Source organism: Triturus cristatus, chromosome 4_1, assembly GCF_964204655.1.
Source record: "Triturus cristatus chromosome 4_1, aTriCri1.1, whole genome shotgun sequence".
NCBI classification, from domain to species: Eukaryota; Metazoa; Chordata; class Amphibia; order Caudata; family Salamandridae; genus Triturus; species Triturus cristatus.
The window spans coordinates 919,090,082-919,108,371 of record NC_140585.1 but is presented as its reverse complement, the minus strand read 5'-3'; the positions used below and the strand labels follow the sequence as shown (position 1 = coordinate 919,108,371).

The 18,290-nt window shown below is 55.0% G+C and overlaps 1 protein-coding gene across 5 annotated transcripts in view; it reads right to left on the bottom strand.

The window, feature by feature from the left end:
• PPP6R2 (protein phosphatase 6 regulatory subunit 2) overlaps window positions 1–18,290 on the bottom strand; it is a 913,508-nt gene that overhangs the window by 346,985 nt on the left and 548,233 nt on the right. The gene's annotated exons all lie outside the window — the stretch shown is intronic.

The following is an 18,290-nucleotide window of genomic DNA, read 5'->3' as shown; positions in this document are numbered from 1 at the left end:
ACGTAGTTAAATGGCGTCCTGCTCCCATATGTAGGATCGTGTGCAGCACTGGGTGTGGGTGTGGTTCCCCGCTACTTAGGTCCTGATGTGGCCGGTAGCTGTCTAGGAGTTGGCGGTGGAGCAGAAACTGCCCAGGGGGAAGCCCGTATTCCTCCACCAAACTAAGGAACGGTCTTAATTGCCCGTCCTCGAAAAGGGACGCTGCCTCTGTTAAGTCACATCCCGTCCATGTGCGAAGCGCGCTATTCGTGTAGTAGTGTTCCCGATTGGGCCATCCTACTAGAGTGAGTAAAGGGGAGTACAACGGGGTCCCCGGGGACATGCGGTGTATCCGCAGCATACACTTACGTGCGACCAACACCTGTAAGGGGTACGTGGGCTTTGGGCGTGTGCCAGGGAGGAGCAAGCGACGGATCTCCGGAACCGATACCCGTCCCGCGATGGTATGAGTTTCCACAGTGTACCTGTCTGCTGTCCAATGAGACAGCCATTGCAATTGTGCTGCTAAGAAGTAGGCTTCGAAGGATGGGGCTCCCAAGCCACCCTGCGTGGTGGGCAGTTGTAGTTTTGTCAGGGCTATTCTGTGTCTGTTGGACCCCCAGATGAGCGCACTAAGAAGGGAGTCTAGGTCCCGGAAAAAGGTCCTGGGCGGGATTACGGGGAGGTTGGTAAAAAAGTACAGCAATCTCGGAACCATGATCATTTTGGCCAATGCCACTCTCCCAATGGGAGCCAATGGGAGGCTCTTCCAAAATCCGATCGAAGCCCTAATGCTCGCTAGAGCCCTGCAATGATTACCCTCGAACATATCTGCGGTGGAGTGGTAGAGACGAATACCAAGGTACCGGGGGGCCTCCGCGCTCCAGGGTACTCGCTGGGTTCCTATGTGAACCACCTGTGGAGGTAGTCCCGGATGCAGCGGATAAATTGTGGATTTATCCCAATTTACTCGTAGTCCTGAGGCCATGGTAAATTCCTGCAAGGTTTCCCAGAGGGGTGTCAGATCATCCGCAATGTCCCGCACATAGATCAGTAGGTCATCTGCGTATAAGGAAACACTATGCACCGTGCCTGCTATCGGGATGCCCCAGCCCTCTCCCTCCCGCCGGAGCCGCACAGCCAGAGGCTCCACCGCCAGGGCAAAAAGCAGAGGGGATAGCGGGCAGCCCTGTCGCGTGCCTCTCTGAACCGCGAACTCCGTCGATATGCATCGGCCTAGGCGCACCCGCGAGGTCAGTCCGGTGTACAATAAGCGCGTGTAGGCGAGGAGGGTGGGCCCTATGCCTACTCGCTGCAGCACCGAGAACAGGAACTGCCACGTGAGGGAATCGAAGGCCTTCTCGAGGTCTAAGATGAGACAGGCCGCTCGAGGGTATATCCCCTGTACCTGATCCTGAATGTGGAAGACTCGACGTATGTTCTGGGACGTACATCTGCCTGGTATAAATCCGCACTGGTCCGGGTGAACCAGAGAGCGTATAATTTGGACATATCTATCCGCCAAGGTCTTCCCGAAGAGTTTACAATCGGCAGACAATAGCGATATCGGACGGTAGGAGGCCATTCGTTGTGGGTCCCTATGTGGTTTCAGGAATGTCACGATTACGGATTCTCGCATGGATTTCGGTAGTTCTCCTTTCTTCAGCGCCGCCGCAAACACCTCCACTAACCGAGGGACCAGGTGCACTGAAAATGTTGTGTAATATTCTAGGGGGAACCCATCCAGCCCCGGAGCTTTAATGCGGGCCAGGGCACGCAGGGCCCGCGTCACATCCGCCGAAACTAGTATGGTATCTAGGGCCTCTTGCTCTGTTCTCGTGATTGTTGGGAGAGGTAAAGGATCGAGAAAGCGATCCACTACTTCCTGCGGGGTAGAGGTGGGGTCGCTATACGTCTCGGCATAGTAGTCGCGGAAGGCCCCCAGAATCTCCGCCTGGGAGTGCACTAACACCCCCCTAGGGTCCAGTATCTCGGTAATGGGTTTGACTTCCGTGTCTTGCCTGGCTAACCACGCTAGTAGAGTGCCCGTCTTGTCCCTCTCTTTATGCATCCGGGTAGCATATGATCGGAAGTTGCACCTTCGCAGATCCGCGGAGGCCGAGTGATAGGCTGTTTTGGCTTCTGCTATACGCCGCGTCTCCTCTTCGGACGTAGCGTCCCGCTTGGTGAGGGTCGCCAGGCGGTGTTCCGCGGTGGTGAGGGCCTGTTCCAACACGCGTCTAACACCCGTTATTTGCCGCAGGCATTCTCCCCGGGCCACCACTTTAAACGCATCCCATTCCACCAACCGAGAGGATGCCGTCCCCGAGTTGCGCGTGAAATAGTCTTGGATGCTACCCTCCTGATCGTGACGAAAGATCTGGTCCGATAGGCAGTCCCGTGGCAAGCGCCACGTGGGGACCGGTGGGTGTGGGGGCCGCCAGCGTAACTGGAGAATGTGAGCATCGTGATCGGATATAATCCTGCCCAGGTAGTCTGTGTGGGTGATCCTGGGTAGGATAGTCGCCGTACATAAGAAGCGGTCAAGGCGGACGCGCAAGTTGTGTGGGATGGAATGAAAAGAATACAAGCGGACCTGGGGGTGGCGCAGCCGCCAGGCATCAGTTAGCGACCAGTGTGAAATCCATGCCCGGAATCTAGTGGTTTGTTTATGTGCCGGGGAGTGCAGTCGAGGTGGGTGCGATCGGTCAAGGTGCAGGTCAAGTGAGCAATTATAGTCTCCTCCCAGAACCCAGGGTATAGAAGCAAATGGGGCAAGGACCCCCGTGAGATGGTCCCAAAACTTGTCTTGGTCAACATTAGGGGCGTAAATGCTACCGAGAAGTACTACTTGTCCGTCTAAAAGACCCTCCAGTAGTGCATATCTACCTTCTTTGTCGACTACTCTCCGAAGCTCCCGGAAGGGAGTCCCCGGTCGCACCCAGATCAGCGCCCCGCGCGCATACGCAGAGTAGGTTGTGGCACACAGGAGACCCCGCCATTTCAACTGCAGTTTCCCCGACCTCTTTTGCAATGAGGTGCGTCTCTTGCAAAAAGACTATCGGGGTGTTGTGACGCTTTGCGTAGGAATACACCGCATATCGTTTGCGCGGAGTGTGAAGCCCCCTAACATTCAGGGTAAGGATGGTGACATCAGTGTGTGGTGTGTGATGCGCCATGGTCTGTGTCTGTTCGCCTAGCGCAGGGACTACGCCTATTGAGGTGCGTATACCTCGGTCGCTCCAGGTGGCTAAGGGTGTCTGCGCCCCCCCGACGCCGCATAAGCATATGTGGGAGATGGTTGGATCTGTTTCATTCCATATGAGGGGTGGGAAAGGTGTGCAACTGGGGTATACAACTGAACCAAAGGGGTCGGGGAACATCCCCAATACCTGGGACCCATCATCAAGGACGGTGCGTCCAAACCTGTTCACCCACTTAAGGGGAAATACAACAATATATGAAGGGGGGCGGCGGTGCATGCGTGCTGGGCCAGAAACGAATCGGGCCAGTAGTAGGAGAAAAGGACGTTGCACCTGCTACAGCAGGCTACGATAGAAGGGCCAAAGTTCAATAGGTGGGGAAGAAAGTACATTTTGCGCAATGGTAGGTACAAGAGTCCCCTTTTCATTTCACATGGGAGCCAGATTGTCCATCTAGAATGAGGTCCGCCGTCTGCGGAGTGACCATGGGGGGTGTCACGGAGTTCTCCCCCGTCCCTGTTCCATCACTGTCATTCTCCTCCTCCGAGGTAAAGATATGCGGTGGCCGATCAATGTCATCCGGTAGAGGAGACGCCTGCAGGTCGATCACCGCTTGCAAGGCCTCCCTCCGTTCTTTCACGATTTGCTCAAGGTCAGGAGAGTCTTGGGTGCGGGCATGTGCTCTGCCACTCGCGCCCTCGCGTGGGCGTCGTTGCGACCGCCTTCCGGATCGTGGAGGCTTAGGATGCGGGTCTCTTGTGATCTCCGCCCTGGATTGTCGTGCACAGTGCTGGTCTGCCCAGTCTTGAGCTTCCGTGGCGTTCGTGAAGAACACAGTAGAGTCCGCATAGACCACCCTGAGACGGGCCGGGAAAAGCAAGGAGTAGTGGATATTGTTCTCGCGCAGACGTCTCTTTACATTCAGAAAGGAGGCACGTTGTTGTTGAACTGCTCGTGCATAGTCGGGGAACACCATAACACGTTGGTTGTCGACTCGCAGGGTGCCCGCCGCTCGTGCCGCGCGTAGCACCGCGTCCCTGTCGCGGAAATGGAGGAATTTCGCTAGCAGCGGCCTCGGGGGCGCCCCTGGGGGCGGTCGGCGGGCCGGGACCCTGTGGGCTCGTTCCAGAGAAAAGAATGCGGAGCGATCCTTATCCGGGGTGAAGGATTTCACCCAGGTCTCTACGTATTGCAGGGAGTCCGTGCCTTCGATTCCTTCAGGTAGCCCTATTACGCGAATGTTGCAGCGTCGTGAGCGCCCTTCTAAATCGTCCGCCCGCTCCTCCATGATGGTTAGGCGATGCAGCACCTCCTGGAGCGTCTGCTGGTGTTTATCGAGCGTTGGCTGTACTTCTTCCATCTTCTTCTCTCCGTCCTTCACTCTATCCACCAGTTTCCAATGGTCGTCCCGGATAAGGCTAATGTCCGTCGCTAGTGTCCCGAGCCGCTCCTCCATGGAGACCCTGGAGTGTTCTATGGCGGCCAGAACCTGGTCCAACTTGACAGACACTGAGGAGTCGGGCAGCGACTCCGTCGCGCCCACCCATGTCCGGGCTCTGGGCATCTTCTCCGGGGCAGTCTCGGGGACCGCTGTCTGTTGGGTCCCCCGGGGCTTCCCCATGGTTGCGGGCGAGGTGCGTCTGCTGGGGGACACGGGTTCCCTCTCCCCCCAAGGAGGCAGGGGGGTTGTCTCGTCGCCGGTTTCGTTCAGTCCAATGGTTTATGTCCCCACCGGGGCCCACCGCACTCTGCCACCGGCCTCCGCAGCTCCGTGTGATCCTCCGCGCCCGTCTGCTGGGGGACGCGGGCTTCCTCCCCTCCCGAAGAGGCAGGGGGGGGGCGCGCCTCTGCTCCGATCTCGCTTTCGCCAAGGATTGGTGCCCCCACCAGGGCTCTCCGTGCTCCGCCACAGGCCTCCGTAGCTCCACGAGATCCTCCGCTATTCTGCTCCTGTCTGTGCGCTATGAGGAGGCCGCCGTCCGGCGTTCTCAGGGATCGTTTATTCACAGCATATGAGAGGCGCCATCCCAACTCGTGTCTTCCCTCTAAGCGGGCCCCCGCAAGGCACTCCACCGCTCGGCGCTCTTCGGTAGGTTCCCAGGCTGGCCACCCCCATCGGTGATGTTCAAGGTCTGGGTGCCGTCCGGGTTTGTGCCGCCCCGCAGGGTGGGGTATCCCGGGTAGGGTCCGGGAGGAATGTAGGCCGCTCTCCCACAATACCGGCGCCCTCCGCTCTCAGTGATGGGCTCCAGGCCTTAATGAGGTGACGTCTCGTCGGGCGCCATCTTAGGGTCAGGCGTCCCGATCCTGTCTCCAGACCCACCAGGGCGCCCCCCCGCAGCACCGCACTCACCGCGGGCGTCGTAGTCTCCAGGTGCCCCCAGGGAAAGCGCCGGGTCTCATCTGGTGTGCCTCGTCCTCTTAGCTGCGGGGCCGATTGCTGCGTGGGACTCGTTCCGCTGGTGTCATGGCCGCTCTCTCTCTTCGCGCCCGGGCAGGGAAGGGGACGCCCACACTTGCAGCCTGTCTCCGGGGCTTCACCATCCCACCGTGGTATGCAGGTACCAGTTGAGGCTCAACGGGGGTCACAGGGTAGGTGTGCCGACCGTACCCGCTGTCCAGTGGTCCTCCGGTCCCTCGAACGCGGACTTCAGGGTCCGCTCGCCGCCATCTTGCGCTCCCGGGTCCCGGTCCGGAGCTGTTTCATGCCGCCACTCTGCTTCTCCCTCTCAGCGGTGCACCGCAACGGAGCAGCGGATGCCTGGGACCCTCCGATGCCCAGCGGTACGTTTTCCGAGGGGGTGCAACGTCAGGAAGTGGCCACTTGTCCGGCCCGATCGCGGAGCCCTAGCAAGATGCAGCCGCCATGATAGCCGGCTTGGCCACGCCCCCCCTTCCCACCCACTGGTGTTATCGGTAAACTCCGTTCAATCACCAGTGCTGAATGTGAAAGGTTATTGTAGTCCCACAAAACACATGTTCAGTACATTGTTGAAGGATAATATTTCTTACCCAGTAAGCATCTGTTCTTGGCATGTAGAGCTGTAGATTCACATGCTTTGCATACTCCTGCCATCTAGTGTTGGGTCCGGATGTTTGCAAGATGTTTTTCTTCAAAGAAGTCTTTTCAGGGGGGCGCTAGAGGGCGCCGAACCAAGATGGCCGCACAAGTGTGAGGCTCTCGCCAGACCGGGCGCTTTCCCGATCCTACATGCCATCCTGACCAGGCTATCCTCGACCTCACCTCTACGGCTGCATAGGCAGAAACCTGCGCTACACCCCGATACCCGACTCGTCCCTGGAGCCCGCCGAAGTGCGGAGATACACGCTGTGATTCCCCCCGGCCGGGAGAGAGGACGTGTCTGCGGCTGACGCGCTGCGGGGGACGCGACCTGCGAGAGCCCGGGGCTCCGAGGCCTTCGCGCCGTGGTGACGGCTCTGCCTGGTGGAGCCGCGAACGACGCTGGAGGACCAGACGACCGGGGGCTGCCCCTGCCTGACGGGTGCTGAGAGGCGGGCTCTGGGACATCTTCGTGGCTTGGCGGGGCCGTGGGGGCTCGTTGCTCGCACGCCCTCCGCTGGCTGAGGCCTGCGCCCGCGACTGGCGCGCGCGGGCTGCCGCTGACCCCGCTGGGGATCTCCGGGCGCGGCCTTGGGGGCTATCCTGTTCCTCCCCCCCTCCCCCCACGCATCTACGCTTGGGGTGCCATCCGTCCGGGGCCTGGCTGCCGGACCGCACCGAGTGGACTACGGAGCGTGACCTTGTTGGCGAGCTCTGCCCTGCAGGAATCGGCGGGACGGCCTGGGAGACCGTGACGGCTGCTGCCCTCGCCTTGGTGTCCGTGGCTGCTTGTGTGGGGAGGCTGCGGCTCCGTGGACGGGTGCTGCCGGGGGTCCCTGGCCTGCTCTATCCTTGCCTCGCCCTAACCGGACGGACTACTGACCACTCCTCGCTTGCTGTTGGACTCCTCTAGGGACTGCCTGGGCCGGAGCCGTGCGGATTGTGACTCACCCTCTGCTGTCCTTCGGGTACGGGTCGCGGACGACGGGGGCCGGCGGCTGCTGAGGCCCCCCCCCCCCCCTGGCCCGCGCTCCCTGCACACTGGGTCGCCCGAATTGGCTGCTCCCCTCGCTCCAGCGATCCTAGCGGCAGATTCGGGGCTTCGTGCCGCCCCTCTCTATTCGCGGGGTCGCTGCCTGGGCTGGACGTGTCCCCCGCCTCGTCTGGACTGCCGGTGGGCCCGGTGACGGGGGGTCATGGGGCGCAACGACGCGCGACAGTCCAAGCTGTCGTTTGACGCCAAGAAGGCCCCCGCGCCGGCGTCCGAGCCTGGCCCATCCGCTGCTGTACCTCCTGATGACGACTGGAAGGCTCTCCTGCTGGGATTAAAACAAAGCTTAAACACCATAGACTCTAAAATTGACAACATCACTACCAGGTTGGATGGTGTTGTGGCCAGACTGGAGCGGCACGACACCCGCATCACAGAGACGGAGGATAGGATCTCCGCATTGGAGGACGGTGCCACCTCTGCAGGCCGACATGTCACCCAAATGGATCGCCTCCTTAAAATAATAGCGGACAAGAACGAGGACCTAGAATCGAGGTCCCGCCGCAACAACGTCCGCATCCTGGGCCTTGCGGAGACCACCAACACCGGGAAAATGGAGGTCTTCATCGAGAATCTGTTGGCCGAACTGTTTGGGAGAGACTCCTTCTCTCCGCACTTCATTGTGGAAAGGGCACACAGGTCCCTTGCTGCCCGCCCCCCTCCTGGCGGCCAGCCTCGGCCCATAATTGCACGCTTCCTTAACTATCGAGACCGGGATGTGGTGCTCAGGCGCGCACGGGAGATGGGAACGGTGCCCTACTGCAACACTACGCTGTCCTTCTTCCCCGATTTCACTGCATCGGTGCAGGAGGCCCGCCGGAAATTCACAGTGGTGAAAAAGAAACTACAGGCCCGGGAAATTCCGTATGCGATGCTATACCCCGCTAAACTTAAGGTCTCACACCAGGGCAAACAATTGTTTTTTCAGCAACCGCAGCAGGTGGAAGACTTCCTCAAGCGGCAACGCGGGGACTCGGCTGAGGGGGCTGCCGGACCGCGGCCCTCCCGGTCGCCCTCTCCAATGGAACAGCAGGACTGAACATATCGGGGGGGGTTGCTTCCCCCCCTCGGACTCACTCTGCTGCTGGGACAACATATGCCCGAACGGTTCAACATCCTGGTGAGGTACCTCTCTTTGTTTCATGCCTACATAATTTTGATGGGTCGCTGACACAGTTGGTGCCCGGTCGCCCACCTCCGTCCCACTTTGAGGACCTAGTGTGACTCTGGGTTCCCGTGGGTGCAAGTAGGGAGGTGGTTGGCAGGTCTGGAGCCCCTAGAGTACGAACCCCCAATGGGCGCACCCCAAAGTACCCCTTTCCTCATCAAGGCAGGGGTAGTTACTGTATTTTTTCTGTTTGATGTGTTGGGTTGGACAGTGAGGGGAGGGGACGGGTGGGTGATGTGTACTCGGCCAGTTGGGGTAGCCGGAGTGGGTGATCGACTGTTCCGCTCTGCATCTGGGCTCGCTGTTTTCTCAGCACACGATGCGGAGGGACGGGTGGGGGCGGGAGTTCAATGGGGTTTTGTTATGGAGTTTGTTATTGAGTGCTACGCGCAACTGCCAGCTGCGATTTCATGCCGCTTATGCCTTTACACGTGGGAATGGGGGATTTAACTGATAAGCGCCCTGCGCAGAACTTTCAGTTACTATCATGGAATGTGCGAGGGCTAAACGACCCGAGGAAGAAGAGACAAATCCTCGGCTACCTGACTCGGCAGGGGGTGTCGGTTGCCATGCTCCAGGAGACGCACCTGCAGCCTGGGGTGACCCCCCCGTTTGCGTCACGATGGGCAGCGGACAGGGTGTTCTCGTCATACTCCAGTTACGCAAGGGGAGTGACCATTCTAGTGAGGCGGGGGATGGGATTTACTCTGGCGGGCACTGAGGTAGATTCTGGGGGGCGGTACTGCATGGCTTGGGGGACACTGCATACACATACAATTCTGTTTGCTTGTTACTATGGCCCCAACACGGATGACCCCTCTGCGCTCCTCTCGTTGTGGGGTAAGATCCAATCCCTAGGTATCTCCCACATTATACTGGGGGGTGACTTCAACACTGCACTTCGGCCTGGGATGGACAGGTCACACCCGCAGGCATCACACTACACGCACACACAGCGCGCGTTGTTGAATATAGTGGACGACCATCGCTTAATTGATGCATGGAGGCACTTCCACCCCACGTTCCGACAGGGCACCCACCATTCCGCGGTACATTCCACCTGGGCGCGTATTGACTACGTGTTCCTCTCATCGGGCCTCTCCCCTTGGCTGGGTGGGGCGCTTCACCTGGCTCGCACTTTCTCTGACCACTCTCCGGTCCTTCTGTCCCTGCGCATCCCCCTCGCGGTCTCCCCTTATCTGAGCTGGCGACTGAACCCTGCACATCTCACAGACCCGGTGTTTCATGCGGAACTTGAGCAAGACATAAAGGATTTCTTTGAGCGTAACATAGATTCCGTCTCCAGCCTTACTACAGTCTGGGAGGCGTTCAAAGTCACCGTGAGAGGATGGTGCATAGCTAAGGGAGGTGGGGTCCTTAAGGTTCTACGTGGAGATTTACGCAGGCTCGAGGCTGAACTCCGTAAGCTGGAGAGTGACATGGAGCGTACTGGGCGAGAACCTAGCACAGCGGCACAGCTGCGAGAGAAACTAAATGAATACTCGGAAGCCGCTGCCGCGGAGAGTAAGTTTCTGGGAAGACCTTTTGTCTCCCGAGTATATGGTGAGGGCGATAGACCTGGCAGGGCGTTAGCCACCGCAACCCGCTCCCCCAGGTACAGCAACTACGTTGCTACCCTGATGGATGAACATGGCACCCCGCAGCGGGAGCTTTCGGACCAACTCAAGGTCCTCACAGAGCACTACACTAGGCTATACACCTCCCAACGGGCTGCACCGATTGCGATACATGAATACCTTGATGACACCGCGCTGGCATGGCTAGGCCCCACACAGCAGCAGTTCCTCCACCATCCATTGGAACTAGATGAGATTACGGATGCCATTATGTCCATGAAGTCGGGGAAGGCGCCAGGGTCGGACGGGCTGCCGATCGACTTCTACAAAGCCTTCAAGCAGGTGTTGGCCCCCATTCTGCAGCAGGTGTACTACTCCTCCTTAGAGGAGGGATCTCTGCCGGCCACGATGCGAGAGGCCCTTATAACGTCTTTGTTAAAACCTGGAAAGGCGCCGGAATATTGCGACTCCTACAGACCCCTCTCACTGTTAAATACAGACGTTAAAATATTAGCGAAGGTCCTGGCTACGCGCCTTAATCTCCTGATGGAGCGCCTTGTGCTTCCGGACCAGGCCGGGTTTGTCCCCAATCGGGCAACTTCTCATAACTTGCGCACCCTCCAGGCGGTGATTCAAGATATTGACCCGAAGAGCGAGGCTGCCGCGGTCTTTCTCGACGCCACTAAGGCGTTCGATTCCCTCGAGTGGGATTATTTACTGGCCTTGCTGGAACGGATGGGCATGCCCTTCAATTTCCTGGACTGGATCCGACTGTTATACTGCCGGCCGAGAGCAATGGTGCTGCTTAATGGTGCCCGCTCCCCCCCCTTCGAGATCCACAGGGGGACCCGCCAGGGATGTCCCCTCTCCCCGGTGCTGTTCGCACTAGCTATAGAGCCCCTTGCGGCCAAGCTCCGGCAGCATCATAATCACCGATCTCTCATATACCCTGAGCGCCAACTGCTCATTGCACTATATGCGGATGACATGACTCTGTATGTGCATAAGCCGCGTGAAAACTTGAACCCTCTGCTGCGGGAGGTCACTAAATTCGGCGCCCTCTCGGGGATTCAGATAAATTGGACAAAATCTGCCTTGTTCCCCTTGACTGACAGCACTACGCAGTTCCCCCTGGATTATCCCCTAGTTTGGGAGCAAGAGGAGATCAAATACCTGGGCATCCAAGTGACAAGAAATCGGGAGGCCCTGATTAGAGCCAACTACGGGACAGTTGTGGATCAACTCACAGACAAAATTACCCAGTGGATCCGCCTCCCGTTGTCAATGGCGGGTCGGATCTCACTGATTAAAATGGTGGTCCTCCCCAAGCTGCTGTATCTCTTTACGAACATCCCATATAGTCCGGGCGCATATTTCTTCCGCGCCCTCAATTCCCAGCTCTCTCGTCTTATCTGGGGAGGTAAGCAAGCCCGACTCGGGCTGCGAACCCTTATGCTACCCTATCACCAAGGGGGGTTTGACGTCCCCAATTTCCAACGATACTACGATTGCGCACAGGGTCACTTCGCCGCTTATTGGCTGCACCCTCCCCCCTTTATGGCGCACTTGGCAGTCGAAGATGGATATATGCGGCCGGAACAACCTTCCGGATATTTATACACAACAGCCCCAATAGACCATAGAGATCCCACCACGGTCGACTGCACTGTCAGTGCCTGGAAACGTCTGGCGGACCGCATGGAAGTAAAATTCCTATACTCCCCTCGTATGGCCTTAGCCCACGATCCGAGGGTGAGTGTGGCCCGAGAGGAAATTGGCCGTAGACTGCTGGCAAGGCTCGCGGTTCACACCTGGGGGGATCTGTACCACCAGGGGAGTTTCCGCACAGCCACACATTTCTTCAAGGATACCGCTCCTTCCGTTATGGATACCTTTCTCTACATTCGGCTCCGGCAAAATATCAAGGCGATTACCCCCGATTTCCCGAGCGAGCCTGACACCATGGCGCCCCTCCATGCACTGCTGCAGAAGGGAACGCCGACGCATGTGGTCTCTATGTTATATGCTCACGCACAGGCCGCCCCCTCCCCCCCACCTCTCCGATCGCGTAGTGACTGGGATTGCGATCTGGGGGAGCCACTGTCGGACGCTCAGTGGGAGGAGAGCTGCTCCCATACCAGCGCGGTGACGGGAAATGCCCGCCTTCGCCTGGTTCATTTTAAATTCCTGCATCGCCTCTACTTTACACCCGCTAAACTACACCGTTTCGGCCTCCGGGACAACGATTGCTGCCTCCGCTGCAAGAGGCCAGGCGCGGACTTCATGCACCTAGCGTGGTCCTGTCGGGCCGTTGCTGCCTACTGGGAGGAAGTGTTTGCAGCCCTTGCCGAGATGATTGGGGTAAACATTGCCCCCTGTCCTAAGATTGCCCTGCTGGGCCAATCCAACCCCGATATCAAGGCGCACCGGAAATTCTTCGCGATGGGCCTCCTGTTGGCAAAACGCCATGTCGCCTGCAGGTGGGGGCGAGGGCGAGCGCCTAAATTCAAGACGTGGTTGGACACTATGACAACTTGGCAGGAACAACTGCACAACTATTCGGACCTTCTGCCTCACAAATCGCGACCCAAGGACCTGTGGGGTCCCCTCACTGCGTATCTCCTGAAAATGCAGCTCCCAGACGAGCCCACTGCAGGTACGAGTGGGGCTGTTACAGTGGAAAGCCGGGTCACCTCGCCGGCTCCAGCGCCCAATTCACTGCCAGCTGACACTGATTTGGCCCCCCCTCCCGCGCTCCCTTAGTTCTCCATATATGCGACGCCAGCGCTCTCGCTGCCCTCGGCTGGGCTACACACGTCCCGAGGAATCACCTTACACCCATGGGATATGCGGGTGGTGGGTGCCGCGAGCTGAATGTCCCCCCCCCCCCTGCCTCCCCCCCCCCCCACTACGACATGGCATGCGCGACGCTGCCGGCGACAGCGTCGCGTCATGATTCTCTACTAGGGCCTTGCTGTGCCCGCCCAGATTATTTGACGGGGCCTCGCGGCGCGTGGCGTCGACACCTTGGGTGGGTCCCACATGCCATAGAGTGATGTTGAGGCTCGCACAACCAGGCACCACATAGCCACGGCTGCCTCATGCTAGGTACGCTGGATCCTCGCTGGAAGGGCGCTGTTTATGTAGCACTTGTTGTTTTTTTTTTTTGCTTTGTTATCTTGTTCCGCTATTGAAGTTGAATGAAACCTCAGGCTCCCCATGCTGGATCACTTCATGCAGCTCTGATTATTTCCTACTACATGCCTACACAGTACTAGCTCCTATGCTTCGCGGCCGGCCCGTTTGGGTTGTAGGCGACATGCTGTGTAAACCAGTGATTGCTTATCAAAATATGTTCATTGACGCCCCACCGCATGTGGTTGCAGCCGGCCTGATCATTCAGGTTGTAGGCATACAGCTGTGTACTATTTTTTTATGCTCAATAAAGGTTTTTTCAAAAAAAAAAAAAAAAAAAAAAAAAAAAGTCTTTTCAGTCACGAGGTATGTGAATCCTCCTTTCGGTGATCGCGCGCATGGGCATCGACTCCATTGTTAGATTGTTTTCCCGCAGAGGGTGAGAATGGAGTTAGTGAGAGTAGAATAGAGATGTCCATGCGTATGTATATATAGTAAGAGAGAAACTGCAACAGGTATAGGTACCCAGGGAGACGGGTGGATACATGTGAATCTACAGCTCTACATGCCAAGAACAGATGCTTACTGGGTAAGTAACATTATCAGTTCGAGGCATGCGAGTTGTAGATCACATGCTTTGCATAGACTATACAGCAGTATTCTCCCAAAGCGGTGGCTAACCTGTAGCCGTTGCATTTGTCTGAAAGAGTGTTTTAAGTACTGCCTGGCCTACATTAGCTTGTTGTCTTGCTAACACATCTACACAATAGTGCTTGGTGAATGTGTGTGGTGTAGACCATGTTGCAGCTTTACAAATGTCAACTATGGCAATGTTTCCTAAGAAAGCCAGAATAGCCCTTATTTTGCGAGTGGAATGCGCTCCAGGGGGTATTGTTAACGTTCTCCCTGTTTTTGCATAAGAATTCTGAATACATTGAACAATCCACCTGGCAATATCGGATTTGGAAATAGGATTGCCCTTGTGAGGTGGAGCAAAAGCAACAAAAGGTTTTGTTACTTACGGAATGACTTTGTTCTTTCTATGTAGTAGAAGAGGGCTCTTCTGACATCTAAAGTGTGTAGAGCTCGTTCTGCCACCGAATCTATTTGAGGAAAGAACAGGGGTAACTCATATTAGGTAGAATTTAGGGTTGGTACGAAGAACCACTTTGTCTTTGTGAAGCTGGAAAAAAGGTTTTTCTATGGTTAGTGGCTGTGGCTCACCAACTCTCCTCAGTGAAGTAATTGCAATGAGGAAAGTGACTTTCCAGGATAGAAATTTCAGTTCACATTTATGCATGGGTTCAAAATGTGGGCCCATTATTCGTGTGAGGACTATGTTAAGATTCCACACTGGTGCAGGTGGAAGTGTTGATGGTATAATTCTTTTTAGTCCTTCCATAAAAGCTTTGATAATGGGTACTCTAAAGAGAGATGTGTTGACTTTATTGTAAATATGCAGCTATTGCAGCGAGATGTAAGCGGATAAAGGTATAAGCTAATTCTGACCACTGCAAGTGTAACAAATAAATTATATTGTGTATGGAAATACCAAGAGGATGGATGTTGTAATTATTACAATAGATAACAAAACACTTCCATTTAGCTGCATAACAAGCTCTTGTAGTAGGCCTTCTGGCCTCTCTAATAATGTTCATACAGTCTGGTGGAAGATTCAGATAAACAAACTATGACTTCAGAAGCCAGATCGCCAGGTTGAGTTCTTTAGGATCGGAGTGTCTGATTTCTCCATGGCTCTGTGTGAGGAGACTGGATGTGAGATGCAGCTTTTGATACGGAACAAATGATCGCTCCAACAGGGTGGTGATTCAAGGCTGACGGGTCCATGTGGGAGCTACTAGAATCAGTGTGAGGGATGTTTGCCTGAGTTCCTGAACCACTAATGGAATGAGTGGGAGAGCGGAAAAGCGTAGGCAAATATCCCTGACCTGTTCATCCATCGTGCATAGCCTTGGGAGAGCGGGTGTGGATACCTGGAGGCGAAGTATGGGCATTTTGGTGTGTGGAGAAATGACCTATTTGAGGAAACCCCCAACTTTGAAAGTATGGGAGGAGAACATTAGGGTGAAGTTCCCACTTGTGAGTTTGCTGCCTCTGTCTACTGAGAAGGTCGGCAATCTGATTGTTTACTCCTGGGAGGTGTTCTGCTAGGAGATCGATTTTGCGGTGAATGGCACACATCCAAATGTCTTGAGCCAGGTGTGAACGTTGAGGTGAGTGTGTCCTCCCCCACATTTTTGTATATAATACATAGCTGTGATGTTGTTGGTGCGAACTAGGACAGCTTTGCCTACAAGATGAACTTGAAAGCCTCCGAGCGCTAGAAACACTGCTAGCAGCTCCAGATGATTTATGTGGAGAGCTCTTTGCTTTTGACTCTCCAAGCCTTGAACTGTGATTTTGGAGATGAGGCCCCACCAGTGAGCGAAGAGGCTGCTGTTAGCAGTATCTGTGGAACCGGGTCTATGAAAGGCCGTCCTTTTGATACATTTTGTGTGTTCCACCACTGCAGAGAGCGATGAGTAAGGCTGTTTACCAACACCAGATCGGTTAAGAGACCCTGTGACTGGTTCCACTGACTTGCTAAGCATTTCTGAAGGGGACACATGTGAAGCCTGGCATGGGGGAAAATTATGATGCAAGAGGCCATCATTCCGAGCAGCTGCATAAACACTCGAGCTGGTAGTGAGTGAGAGGGCTGAAACTGAAGAGTGGGTGCCTGAATATTGCGAATTCTGGCTACATTGGGGAAGGCTAGAGATTTTGAGTATCTAAAGTGATTCTTAGATAGTTTTGAGTGTTGGAAGGTTGAAGAGGAGATTGCAACACTGACTGTGAACCCCAGTTGGTGCAGTAACTGCAGTGTTATGTGAGTGTGCTAGAGACACTTTGGGTATGTCCTGGCTTTCATAAGCCAGTCTAAGTAGGGGAAGACATGAATGTGTTGTCTTCGTGAGCAGCGACTACTGCCAGACACTTCGTAAAGACTCTGGGAGCAGTGGTGACTCCGATTGGGAGTACCTTGAACTGGTAATGCTGCCCGCTACCACAAATCTGAGAAATTTGCGATGAGCGGGATATATTGGAATGTGGAAATACGTGTCCTTTTAGTCTAGAGTAGACAAAGTCGTCCTGTTGTAACAGTGGGAGCACGTGTTGAATCGTCACCATGTGAAAGTGATCCAATTCTATTTAAACGTTTTATTCTCTGAGGTCCACAATAGGTCTGAGAGAACCGTCCTTTTTGGGTAAGCACAGGGAGTATACGCCCGACACCTGATATTGTAGTGGTACGGGCTCTATGGCTCCCTTCAAAACGAGAGATTGAACCTCTTGTTTGAGGAGGTGTAAATGGTGTTGTGACATTTTGTGGGAACGTGGAGGAATGTTTGGAGGAATGTTTGGAGGATTGTTGGTAAGCTCCAGGCAATAACCAGAATGGATAATTCCTAGCACCCATTTTTCTGTAGTTATTATTTGCCAGATGAGTAGGAATTGTGAAAGACGTCCCTGACAGGTGTTAAATGGTCGGGGGGGTGTTGGCAAGTCAATGAAAGGAACCACAGCCAGAAGGGGACTGTAGGGCTCCCATTGATGTTTTGCCACGTCTGTGCCCTTTTTCATCTTTTCTAAGGACGTGTCTACAACAGGACCAAAGAGGTGTTGTTTGTCAAACGGTGTGTTAAGAATAGAAGCCTGAACTTCTGGTTTAATCCCAGAAACTCTTAACCATGTCTCCTTAGTAGCACGCCGGTGTTAACGGCTCTAGCCCCAATATCAGCCACATCTAACGCACACCTAATGGAATTGTTAGAGATGAGCTATCCCTCTTGCACTATGTCTTGAGCTTTCAACTTGTGCTCATCAGGCAGAAATTGGAGCAATTGCTCGATTTCGTCCCAATGCACCCTATCGTACCTTGCTAAAAGGGCTTGGGTTTTAGAAATGCGCCAGACATTTGCAGCTTGGAAGGCTTTTCTTTTCCCAGAGGTATCTGTCAACTTAGACTATTTGTCCAGAGGTGGAGGATCTCCTGATGTTTGAGGATTGGCCCGTTTACGGGCATTAGAAACTACTGACGAATCGAAAGGTAACTGGCCCTTATGTAAACAATCGGATGGCGCAGATTTATACTTGTCTATCCTGGGGGTGAGAATACGTGCCCGAACAGGATCCTTTAATATGTCAACCACATGTCTTAGCATACCTTTGAGCATGAGGAGTGTGAGAGTGGATATTTGGGAACTGCTAAGTGTTTGAAAAAGGAAATCCTCCTCTAGAGATTCTTTGTGTAATTGAAACCGTGATAGTCAGCAGCTCTGCTTAATAGTTCTATATAGCCTACGTTGTCATCTGGTGGAGAAGGTTTAAGATCAGGATCGTTACCTGTAGGAGAATCTGTGTTGTAATCTTTCCAGGGGTCTGCAGGTGCAGGATCATTGTCCCCATCCCCATCCCAGTCATCCTGATCACCAGTGTATGGCGGTGGTGAATTAGTAGGGGTAATTAAAGAGTGTAATGTTTCAGGTGAAGGAGGAGGAGGCGGCGGATGAGGAGAAGGGTTAGTACCCACAGGTTTCCTCTTTGAAGGAATGTGATAGGCTTCCTCCGAGTCAGATTTGCGAGTGGCAATTTGGTCACAATATGTCCAGTTTATGGATTGATGTTCAGTTCCTTTTGTTTTGGGTCTGGTTTTGGAGGCGGAACATCGAAAAGGGGCTCCTACGATGGTATCAGAGCATCTTTATGTTTTGTCGCTGAAGTTTTCGGTGCCGGTGTCTTGGGTGCCGAGGATTTAGGTTCTGAAGAAGATTTCGGCTTCGACCCCGAAAGTTTCGGCTCGGTGCCTGAGTGTGGATGACTCGATCCCGAGCTGGAAGGCTGTGACGTATGTTTCGGTGCCGAGCCCAAAGGCAGGGCGCTGTAAACACGTTCTCGGTGCCAACCATGGCCCGAAGGCAGAGGTGGGACTGGAGCCTTTTTCTTTGGCTGAGTTGGACTTTGTGGCAAGGGAGGATCGGTACTCACGATACGCTGGCCTTGCGGGATGTCTTCGCCCACATCGGAGCCGGACTCTGAGATGGAGATAGGCTCT